Below are 12,816 nucleotides of genomic sequence, written 5' to 3' on the forward strand. Positions count from 1 at the left end.
ATTGAAGAGGATGGGATCATATCTTAAAAAAAATGAAATCAAGCAGTGAGAGAGAAAGATATTGGGAGGAGAAAGGGAGAATTGAATGGTGCAAATTATCTCTCATAAAAGAGGCAAGCAAAAGACTCATTAGTGGAGGGATAAAGAGGGGAGGTGAGAGAAAAACATGAAGTCTACTCTCATCACATTCCACTAAAGGAAAGAATAAAATGCCTACTCATTTTGGTATGAAAACCTATCTTACAATACAGGAAAGTGGAGGATAAGGGGATAAGCAGAGTGGGGGGGGATGATAGAAGCGAGGGCATGGGGAGGAGAGTGCAATTTGAGGTCAACACTCATGGGGAGGGATAGGATCAAAAGAGAATAGAAGTAATGGGGGACAGGATAGGATGGAGGGAAATATAGTTAGTCCTATACAACACAACTATTATGGAAGTCATTTGCAAAACTACACAGATTTGGCCTATATTCAATTGCTTGCCTTCCAAAGGGAAGGGGTGGAGAGGGAGGGAGCTAAAGAAGTTGGAACTCAAAGTGTTAGGATCAACTGTAATGTTCTTACCACTAGGAAATAAGAAATACAGGTAAAGGGGTATAGAAAGCTATCTGGCCCTACAGGACAAAAGAGAAGACAGAGACAAGGGCAGAGAGGGATGATAGAAGAGAGAGCAGATTGGTCACAGGGGCAATTAGAATGCTTGGCGTTTGGGGGGGGGAGGGGAGAAAAGGGGAGAAAATTTGTAACCCAAAATTTTGTGAAAATGAATGTTAAAAGCTAAATAAAAAAAAAAAATAAAAAAAATAAAAAAAAAGAAAAGAGATGGAGAATCTTGTTTGAACAAGAGAAAGAGTATGGGGAATGCTCTAAAGTGTAAAAAGAATGCAAAAGCTTGGGGAGGGGAAGGAAAGAGGGGAGCAGGATAGGAAGAGTGCTCAATGCTGTATCACTAAGGCAATATTCACAGCACTGGCAGTGACTACGAATATGGAGGCATAGTACTCAATCTCAAAGTATAACAGACTTTCCATATAGAAGGCAGAAGAAAAACATTTATTCAGACACCAGAAAGCCAAATTCCCAAATCAGCACTGCAGGAGACAATGACATTCTCAAACCTCCCCCCAACTCCCACCCCACTGGGACCTTCCCACAAACACTCATGAGCCTAGCTGTCTGATTGTGTCCTCTCTCCCTCTCCACTAACTGCCCTCACTCACCTCCTGTCAGTTGTGCTCCACCCTTCCTATTCCACCCATTCAGCAAGCTCCTCCCACCACATGTGCCTTAGGTTTCCAGGTGATTTAAGCAGGTCATATGTGCCTACTAATGAATAGGAAAGATCTTCCCATTTAAATTACCATTACAGATGCCAAACAGAGGAATATATATTTGGTCCTGTTGCTGATAGAGAACTGCTGAAGTTTATGAGTGGGGAGGTGAAGAATGAGTTACAAGGTCAGAGCTGAGCTTTAGGAAAATCATTTTAGTGTCTGAATGGAAGATGGACTGGGGAGACAGACAAACAAGAAATGTTTTGCAGCATCCAAGTGTAAGATGATGAGGGTCTATACCAAGGTGATAGCAGTGTCAAAAGAGAGATGTGGCATGTCCCACAGACTTCTGGAAGAGAGAAGAGGTGAGAGTGAGGAGTCAACAAGAATGATATGTAGGGTTACAGGGAATGGTATGAAGGAGGATCCAGCAAAAGAGACAGAGAAGAAACACTTTTCACACAAATAAAGTCAGATCTACGTAAGTGGAAAAACAGTTACTCATGGGTAGGCCAAACTAAGACAATAAAAATAACAATTCTACCTAAATTAATTTACATATTCAGTGCCATAGCAATCAAACTATCAGAAATTATTTTCTAGAGCTAGAAAAAATAATATCAAAATTCATCTGGAAGAACAAAAGATTCAGAATATCAAGGGAATTAATGAAAAGAAATGCTAGGAAAGGTGGCCTAGCCTTACCAGATTTCAAATTGTATTATAAATCAGCAATCATCAAAGTCGGTTGGTACTGGCTAAGAAATAGAGGAGTAGACCAGTGGAATAGGTTAGGTACTCAAGACACAGCAGTCAATGAATATAGCAGCATACTGTTTGATAAACCCAAGAACCCCAGTTTCTGGGATAAGAACTCACTGTTTGACAAAAATTACTAGGAAAACTAACAATACAGTTTAAAAAAGAAAAGGAGAGAGTTTGGGGGGAAGGAGAATCATGAGCTCAGTTTTGGACATGTTGAGTTTAATATATGTTCAAACATCCAATTTCAGATGTCTAATAGGCTTTTGGAGAAACTAGACTGAAGGTGGGGAGGTTAGAGTTCTTCTAGTCACTAAGTCACCTATGTGCTTAAAACTTTTTTATTTTTAATTTCATGGATTTCCAATTAAGAAGTCATACATAGTGATTCATTACCACTTGAGGCAGCTGTGAGCATAAGCAAAGTGGATTTTTTGATTTTTTTTTTCCTGGAGTTTGGTTTCCTAGGTTCAGTCTAAATTGTAGACATCTGAAGGATTAATCTCCTTTGAACTTTGATAATTCACAGCTGTGCTAAGTCATGTAGGTTTCGTGCCTTCTGGCTCTGAACCCACCAGGAGTCAAATCTTTGTTATATTCTGGGAAGGTGGCCTTTTGCTTTGGGGACTTGCTCATGAGAAGGACCTTTGATTCCCTGGACAGTTCTCTGAGTAGTCCTTTGTTAAGAGCCCCTCCCCTCTCCCCCCACCCCCAACACACACTGTTCAGATGTTGATGCTCTCCTGGTCTGGTGGTGTATATAAGTGGTTGCATTAATTTGTTCAGACAGAAGTCTCTCTGTGGAATCTCTGTTCTAATTTTTCTGCCTGTATTTTCTATACACATGTCCTTCTACTTATCTGTCTGCATTGTTTAATTAAAGTAAGATTATTGACCTCAAGCTGCCTTTCCTTTAGAAAAACAGATCAAAGAACCTGTGCTATCAGCCCACCCCATGTGCTAGGGTGGTTGCTAATACAGAAGCTTATTCCACTTTTAGATAGTTTTGATTGTTAGAGTTTTCCTTACACTGACCCTAAGTTAGTCACTGTGAAGGTCCACAAACCATTCTTAGGGTTGTTTTTGTTGGGTTTTATTTTTTTTTTTTTGGTTGGTTGGTTGGTTGGTTGGTTGGTTGGTTGGTTGGTTGATTAGTTTGGTTGTTGTTTTTTTTTTCTTTTGTTTTGTTTTGTTGGGTTTTTTTTCCTCTGAGGCTATTTTGAATGCCTGACCCTTCTTCCACAAATATTTAAAGAAAGCAATTCTTTGCCTCTAAGTTGTCTTTCTGTCAGATTAAGCACTCCCAGTTCCTGCAATAGATCCTAAAATTCCATAATTTCTAGGTCTCTCATCATTCTAGTCATATACCCTCTTCTCCTACCCTGAATGTACTCTAGCTTATAAAAGTTCTCCAAAGTCACCAGAATTGAACACAGTATTCTAAATGTGGGCAGACCAGGACAGAGGACAAGAGTATTACATATCTTATTCTGAAAACTATATTCCTTGCAATGCTGCTTAAATTCACATTAGTTTAAGGTGCAGAGGGGGTAAGTTAAACATTTGATTTAGGTTGAGTTTGAACTTAACTGAAATATGAAAAACCATTTTCATATGAACTGCTGCCCACCCCTTCCTCTTCCATCATATACCTGGAGTAGCTTTTTGAACTCAGTTGTAGGACTTCACAGATCTTTCTTTTTGTACTCCACTAGAGATGCCCCAATAAGATCGCATTATGCCTGATCATTTATCAAGCTGGTCATGTTATCCAAAAGAATAATATATTTGTTAAATGATTTGATTCAACTGTACTAAATCTATGGCATAACTCTAATAACTGTCAAAAAAGGAAATGAAGTTAGCTTGCATTGTTCTTTTATTGAGAAACTCAAGCTGATTCCTGGTTATCACTATGTCTCTTTCTGAATCCCTGCCTATCATCCCTCTACTAATAAATTGGAGAGTTTTGCCAAAAAAACAAAGCTAAGTAGCTTGTTGTTTGAAAAGTCCGCTTTCTCTGAGCTTCTTTCTTTCCAAAAAAACTTACACTAGATCCTACCATCCCCTCAAGCAATCTTCTTATATCTCTCCTTTCTTTTTCAGCCAAATTCTTGGGGGAAAAAACCTGCCTGTTCTCATTGCCTCTTCTAAATCAATTCCAGTCCTTTGAATTCTGGCTTCTGACCTCATCATTAAGCTGGCACTGCTTTCTCCAAAGTTCCCAATGATCTTGATTACCAAATCTGATGTTCTTTCCTCAGTCATCATCCTTTTTTAAAAAATGTCTTTTTATATTAATTTACTTATTTTAGTCAGCATTATTTTCCACAAGATTTTGAATTCCAAAATTTCCTACCATCTCTCCCCTCTCCCCACCCCAATATGGCTCGCATTCTGATTACCCTTTTCCCCAGTCCTTCCTCCCCCCTATCACTCCCCTCCTCCTCACTTTCTTGTAGGACAAAATAGATTTCTATACCCCACTGTACATCTTATTTCCTAGTAGCATGTAAAAACAATTTTTAACATTTGTGTTTAAAACATTGGGTTCCAAATTCTCTCCATTCTTCCCTCCGCACCCACCCTCACTGAGAAGGGAAGCAATTCAATATAGGTTATACATGTGTAGTTGTGCAAAACACTTCCCAAATAGTCATGTTGTGAAAGATTAACTATATTTTCCTCCATCCTGTCCCATATCCCATTTATTCTATTCTCTCCTTTGACCCTGTTCCTCTTCAAAGTGTTTGCTTCTAATTTCCCCCTCCCTCAATCTGTCCTCCTTTCTATCACTCCTCACTTATCCCCTTCCCTATTTTCTCTCCTATTATTCCCTCCTTAAGCCAAATCTGATACAAATAAGGTTCACTAATTCACTCTCTTCTCCCCCTTCTTCTCCATCATTGAAAAAGTTTTTTCTTGTCTCTTTCATGTGAGATAATTTATCCCATTCTATTTCTTTCTCCTTCTCCCAACCCCTCCTCTTTAACTCCTTGATTTTATTTTTAGACATCATCCCTTCATATTCAACTCATCCTATGTGCTCCCTCTCATACATACATATATATTTATACACATATGTATACACACATATATACATGCACACATATATTACATACACCTACATATACACGTGCATACTCATGTGTGTATATATCACATATACATATACATACACACATACACATGTACAGATATATTCCCTCTAACTACCTTAATACTGAGAATGGTCTCATGAGTTACAAATATCATCTTTCCATGTAGGAATGGAAACAGTTCAACTTTAATAAATCCCTTATTATTTCTCTTTCCTATTTACCTTTTCATGTTTCTCTTGATTCTTGTATTTGAAAATCAAATTTTCTATTCAACTCTGCTTTTTTTCCTCAAGAATGCTTGAAAGTCCTCTGTTTCACTGAATGTCCAGTTATCCCCCGAAGAATTATACTCAGTTTTGCTGGGTAGGTGATTCTTGGTTTTAATTCATATTCCTTGGACCTCCAATATATCATATTCCAAGACCTCTGTTCCCTTAATGTAGAAGCTGTTGAATCTTGAATTACCCTATTTGTGTTTCCACAATACTCAAATTGTTTCTTTCTGGATGATTGCAATATTTTCTCCTTGACCTGGGAACTCTGGAATTTGGCTACAATAGTCCTAGGAGTTTTCCTTTTGGGGTTTCTTTCAAGAGGTGTTTGATGGATTCTTTCAATTTCTATTTTACCCTCTGGTTCTAGAATATTGAGGCAATTTTCCTTGATAATTTCTTGAAAGATGACATGTTTTTTATCATGATTTTCAGGTAGTTCCATGAGTTTTAAATTTCTTTAATTAAATTACATTATCTCTCCTGGATCTATTTTGCAGATCAGTGGTTTTTCCAACAACATATTTCACATTTTCTTCTATTTTTTATTCTTTTGGGTCTGTTTTATACTTTCTTGATTTCTCATAAAGCTATTAGCTTCCATATGCTCCATTCTAATTTTTAAGTAATAATTTTCTTCAGTGAGTTTTTGGATCTCCTTTTCCAGTCAGTCAGTTCTGCTTTTCAAGGCATTCTTCTACTCATTGGCTTTTTGAACCTTTTTTACCATTTGGTTTAGTCTATTTTTAAGGTGCTACTTTCTTCAGTATTTTAGGGGTCTCCTTCAAGAAGCTGTTGACTCACTTTTCATGATTTTCTTGCATCACTCCTATTCCTCTTCCCAATTTTTCTGCTACTTTTCTTACTTGAATTTCAAAATCCTTTATGAGGTCTTCCATGGGCTGAGACCAATTCATATATTTTTTCAGGGTTTAAATGTAGGAGATTTGACTTTATTGTCTTCTTCTGGGTCTAGGTTTTTATCTTCTTTGTCACTAAAGTAAGATTTTATACTCTGAAGTTTTTTTACACTATCCACTCATTTTCCCAGCCAAGTACTTGACTTTATAACTCTTAGTCAAGGTCAAACTCTGCTTCCAGTTGGGAGGGGTGGTGTAGTGTCCAAAACTTTAGAGGTGTTATGCAGCTATTTTCAGAGCTACTTATAAGGGCCTTCAAATTTTCAGTTCTTCCATGATGGTATGATCAAAAGAGAAGTGTTTACTCCTTTTCTGACCTGTGCTCTGGTGAGTAACCACATACTTTTTTTCTGCATTGGAACTGTGAGGGGAATTCTACAAGCTCTGCCATGGTGTATTTATTTTTGCTTAATTTAAAGATCTTTCCCATCCATTAAGAACCCAATATGGCCTGCTCAAATCACATGGAATCCTAAGTCACATGTGGTGGGAGGAGCTTGCTGAATGGGTGGAACAGGAAGGGTGGAGCAGAACTGAGAGCAAGATGGTGAGAGCAGTTAAGGCAGAGGAGCTAGGACGCAGGCAGGCACAGCTACTCTTGTGAGTGTTTGCTTGTGGGAAGACCCTGGCAAGGGGGTAGGGAGGGGATGGCTTGGGAATGGCATTATTCCCTTTGCCATGCTAAAGAGTATTGACTTCTTGGTTACCATGATAGATTTGGCTTTCAGCTGTTGGAATTTGGCTTTCTGGTGTCTGAATAAATGTTTTTCTTCTGCCTTCTATACAGAGAGTTTATTGTACTTTGTGATTCAGAACTATTATGGCATATTCATAGTCACCATCAGTGCTGTGAATATTGCCTTGGCAATACACCCACCATGCTCCTCCTCACCCCAGGGCCACCACCCAGGTCTGTGATCCAGATCCATGTATGGGTAAAGCAAGAGAATCTTAACTCAGTGGCAGCAAAGAGATCCCTGTAATCATTCTCTGATTAGTCACTCAATCCCTACACCATCTGTGAGTCAGAAGTTCCAGAACTGCTACCACCACAGCCACTTCCACCATCCCGGGGCTGGGGCCAGGGCCATACTGCCCTGCACTCAGGTGTGACATTTTTCCTACTGATCTTCTATGCTGTTGTTGATGTTTGTGGGCCAAAAAGTCTGGAAACCATCACAGCTGCCAATGTATCAGTTCCCCGAGTCCTGTTCCAGCCTCATCTATGCTGGCGCAGCCCACTCTCGACAGCATTCTGCTCCCAGCCAGGTGTGATAGACCCTTCCAGTCAACCTATCAAGCTGTCTTGGACTGGAGACTTGTTTCAATCCCTCATTTTGTGGGTTCTGCGGCTCTAGAATTTCTTGAGTCATTTTTACAGGTATTTGGAGGAGTTTGGGGGACAGTTCCAGCAAGTCACTGCTTTTACTCTACCCCCCGAAGTCATCATCCTTATTGACACTGCTGACCATTTATTGAAGAAACTGAGGCAGACAGAGTTTACTTGTGTGCCTATGATCAGCCCCTGTTGGTTTCTAAATTTCTGACACACAGTAGTTCAGGATATGATTCTTGATGAATGTACGATACAATTTGTAAATTATGCTCCTTTGATCTTTGGGACAATATGCATATGACTTTTGGGTTCCCCTTTGCCCACCTTTCTGCTATTGTCACTTTGCACTGTCTACTTATTAACTTACTGTACTGACCAGAAAGGGTAAGGAGAAGTATGATCATGATCAGGGAAAACAAAACAAGATACAATTTTAACACATAATATTAAAAAGTTGCCTAAAGTACTTAGAAGTGAAGTGATTTACCCAATATCATACATTAATACCCATAAAAGGCAGGATTTCTTGAGTCTGAATCACCCTGCCTCTACCTCGTAGGAAGCCTACTCTTTAAAAACTGTATTGTAATTGAAAATAGCAGCATGATACAATGTCAATGAGTTCCTTCTCGCTCTAAATGTATGATTACATATGATACTATTGTATTACAGTGCTGCTTAATTTTTCAGTTGGAATTTAAACCATACACTACATGAACAAACATGTACATGAGATACTCAGTAAATATATTCTTATCATCTGATCAGCAAGATCTTTATAACATCTTCAAAATATTTTTAAATGGTGCATCAAAACCTATCTTCTTTATTATCTTTCCCCAAAAAAGCCATCCATCTTCCTAACATTACAACTAAACTTCCAGTCACTCACTTTTGCAACCTTCGACTCATCCTCAATTACTTGCTATCACACACCCCACACTTGCAAACAGTTGGCAAGCCTTGTCAATTCTAGGTCCACAGCACCTCTCGCAGTCATCTCCTTATCTCTACTCATTTAGCTACCCCCTTCCCCAGTTCAGGCTCTTATCACCACTTCTAGATTACTGCAATAGCCTGATAATTGATCTCCCTCCCCCAAATATTTCCTTTTATCTATCCATCCTCCATGCAACTGACAAAATGATTTTTCTAAAGTGCAGGCCACATCACTTCTCTGCTTAAAAGCTACAGAGGCTCCCTATTCTTTCTAGGATCAAATACGAACTCTTCTGACATTTGAAACCCTTCACAATCTGGCCCCTGCTTAGGTTTCCAGGTTTATTACTGCTCACTCTCTTTCCACATATTCTTCAGGATGACCAAACTGGCCTTACACATGAATTCCATCTTCTGTCCTTGCTACTTAAACAGGTTGCTGTCTATGGTGAAATTCACACTATGTTTGAAAACCCCTAGCTTCCTTCAAGGGTTAGCTGATGAATTATCTCCTAAAGGAGGCATTTTATTATCTCATTAATTGTTAATGCTTCCACCCCCTGCAAATATATACATATATGCAAATACATACATGTATACGTACACCAATAAATAAAAATAGAGATTGATAGATAAGATAAACAAAACAAAATAACCTACCTTGTTCTTACATTGTATCTATTTTGTATTTTTCTATTTGTGCATTATAAGAGTTTGAGAATTAACTCTCATTCTGAGATTTGTATTTCAGAGGAACAAGCATTCCCTCTCAGCTCTGAAAGTGATTTGTAACTATTTCAAATATCTGACTTGAGTCATGCCCAGACATTATTGAAGGATACACATAGTCTGGATATAGTCTGTGAGATAAAGACTTAGAGGAAGGAGCAGGGTCCTCAAGAACTAAGTAGGAATAGTAGAATTGAGAATTATCCTCCCTAGCCCTGCCCAGGACTCAGTGATCTGAACTTGAAAGAGTCAGTGTCACAGAGACAACATAAAAAAAAAGATAATCTGAACTGTAGCAGAGAAAGGAGATAGAGGAGGGTCAGTGCTTCCCACAGGCATTTCAGAACAAAAAACTCAAGCTGAAGTTGCCACTTATACATACCAATTGAAAAGAAAAAAGTCTACTCTTTGCCCAATTGCCTCTCCCATGACTGTCCAGCAACACACTAACATACTCTGCTTGCTTCTTTTACCTAAATATTTCCAGTACTCTGGATTTTGTCACAAACATAAGGATACCAGGGGGTTAACAATAGAAAAAGATAAATTTAAATTAGGAAAGACAAACCTCAGAAGCATTCTAACTGGGGAGGGAGGGCTTTGGATTGTAATCGTACTCCTTTGAGCTTGTGAAAATGAGAAGAATGATTATTAATAGCCAGTGATTCGGAGAGATCCTGAGTTTAGTCTTTTTCTATAGTTCTCCTTTCAAAGTTCAGTCTCTTGAAGGACATTAAATTAACCCTCCTCAATCTTGGTCAGACCCAACCCCACCTTGCAAAGAATTTAATTCCATTGTGTTCTATTCAGATTTGAGTAGGGATAATTTTTTTTATTAGATTGCCCAAGGCTAGGGATAATTTAGAAGTAAATGACATAACCAAAGTTCATTAGAATACATCCAGCCTATCATTGTAACATTCATTCTCTCATTAATTGGAAAGCAATCAAAGTTCATTACCACCCTCAGTAATACCATTTTCCCAAGGGCATATAAGCCATGAACCCACCACCATGAGGATGTTTGGCATTCAAGAGTGCCATTGACCTCTTTTATTAATGACATGCCAGCATTATTAATAAAATTACTAATTACTCAAAAAGTATGTCTCTTGAACTTTTTGAACATCAAAAGCTTCTAATTGTGCTCTTAACTTTCTCCATGATAAAAACCCCATAAACCAGAAGAGGAAGATACCATGTGGATTTAAAGAGCTTTTAGACTGTTTATAGGCTAAAAGGGAAAAAAGTGGTAATTATTCTAATAGCAGATTAAATCTCTACCTGTAAAGGGGTCTGAGAGTACTGGCATGCAATTGAACTTTTCTGCTAAGTGTTCTCTACTAATGGCATTACACATGTACATGATGTTTCTCATGAAAGAATATAACTCCTTGAGGGCAAATACTGTTTCATTTTTGACTTTGAGTCACCAGAATCTAGCAGAGTGCCTGGCATAGAGTAGATGCAAAATCAATTCTTGATGAATGACTCTTAGTAACTTTTTATATATTGTCAATAACATTCATCCTCATGTTTACAAAATAGTAGTAAAATGCATTTGCAAGCAAAAATGTCTCTGAAAACTAGGGGGAGTTTATTTCACAGCAGATAAATATGTTTTCTTAGAAATATTCACCTGGAAAATTTTAAAAATAATTTCCAGATGAAGACATAGGCATATGAGTATTTTGTACCAAAGATGTGGTAGGTAGACAAGACATGAATTTGCTTTCACATTTAGGACAGTGATAGATGCTTAATAAATGCCTGTTGACAGATAGACTCAAAACAAAGGCTAATTTTCACCATCAACCACAGAAGAGCTAGGTTTATTTTTCAGCTTTTATTAAAACTTTTTTTCAACATAGGTTTGGCATTTCTCTCCACTACAAACTCTACCCTACCCTTATGGGAAGAAACTATCTATCTATCTATCTATCTATCTACCTATGCATTACACAATAGCATACATGTTTATGATGCTATTTGAGATAAAACAGAAAATAACAAGCTAATCACACCCTAAAATGAACACTTAGGGCATTTGAAAATTGAGAGGAAGAAAAATGGAATTGAAGGATTACAAGAGAGCATCTGATGGAAATAAGGTGGTACCTGGAAATGTTTAATTTCTCTCTGCTGGCCTGGTTTCACAATATTGGGAATACTGTTGTTCAGTCATTTCAGCCATGTCTGACTTTTCATTACCCTGTTTGGGGTTTTCTTGGCAGAAACACTGGAGTGGTTTGCCATTCCTTCCCCAACTCATTCTACAGATGAGGAAACTGAGGCAAGTGTTAAGTTAAATAGCCTTCCTGGGTCACACAGCTAGCAAATATCTGAGGTTAGATTTGAATTCAGGAAGATGAGTCTTCCTGCCTCCAGGACCTGCACTCTATCTATTATGTCAAATATTTTGAATAACGTATAGATAAATACATAGGTAGATATGTGTGTATGTCCACATATCAATAGGTAGGTATATATGTATATCCACAATGGTGCACTATGTACTAGTCAAACATAGAAAGCAATCAATTCTTAGTCATTATCCTGATGACTTCATGAGCACTGTACTTAACATCTAGTGGAGGCTACAATGAATACTCATTTGGGATGTTGTTTGCCTAACTGTGCATTAATCTCAGCAGCAAACTCTTGGTTTAAATGCATTAGTAGATATTTCCTAAACTAAGCTAAACTAAATTTCTGCTATTCAAATAAAATAATAGACTGATACAATATTTGCAGATCATCACAAATTTTCAATTAAGAAGCATACAAGAAATATACTGCATTGCAGGTCCTTTTGTCTGGTAAATGAATAAAGAAATACAAAGAGCATGCCTCTGGTTACAAGCATAATTAATTTTAAAGCATTTGGAGGAAATTTATTGTAACAGTTTAATAAGCACTCTCATCTTCTTTTAACCATCATGTATTTAAATGCTATTCGCTTTCCTGAAATATTATACCACCATCTCTTTATCTTACCTCTGCCTTTAAATGAAATTCATTCATTTCTCAACAAGTGACAGAAGTAATCCCAATCTGAAAAGCATCAATTATGCAAAAAATTCAAGTCAGATCATTTTGTTTTTTCTTTTGCTAACAGCTTGTAAGCATAATTAATCAAATCAAGCCTCCCTCTCTTCTTTGAGAGCTGTAATTTCACAGAACAAATTAGAGCATCCTTGGGCATTTGCACGTAATATATGCATATATGTGTATATATGTATGTGTGTGGATGTATGTACGTACATGCAAATATATGAAGCAGTGTAGCTTATTTCATGCTCAACTTTGTATAAGTTATAAGATACTAATATTTTCAACATAAACTAACATTTATATCATGTCATGGTTAATATAAGACACATTTATCACTTCTCATTGGCATTATAATAACTGTTAAACTCTAAATTCCACACATATAAATTATCGGTATTTCTACACATTACCAACAAAGCTTGAGATAG

Source organism: Notamacropus eugenii, chromosome 6 (genome assembly GCF_028372415.1).
Source record: "Notamacropus eugenii isolate mMacEug1 chromosome 6, mMacEug1.pri_v2, whole genome shotgun sequence".
NCBI lineage: Eukaryota > Metazoa > Chordata > Mammalia > Diprotodontia > Macropodidae > Notamacropus > Notamacropus eugenii.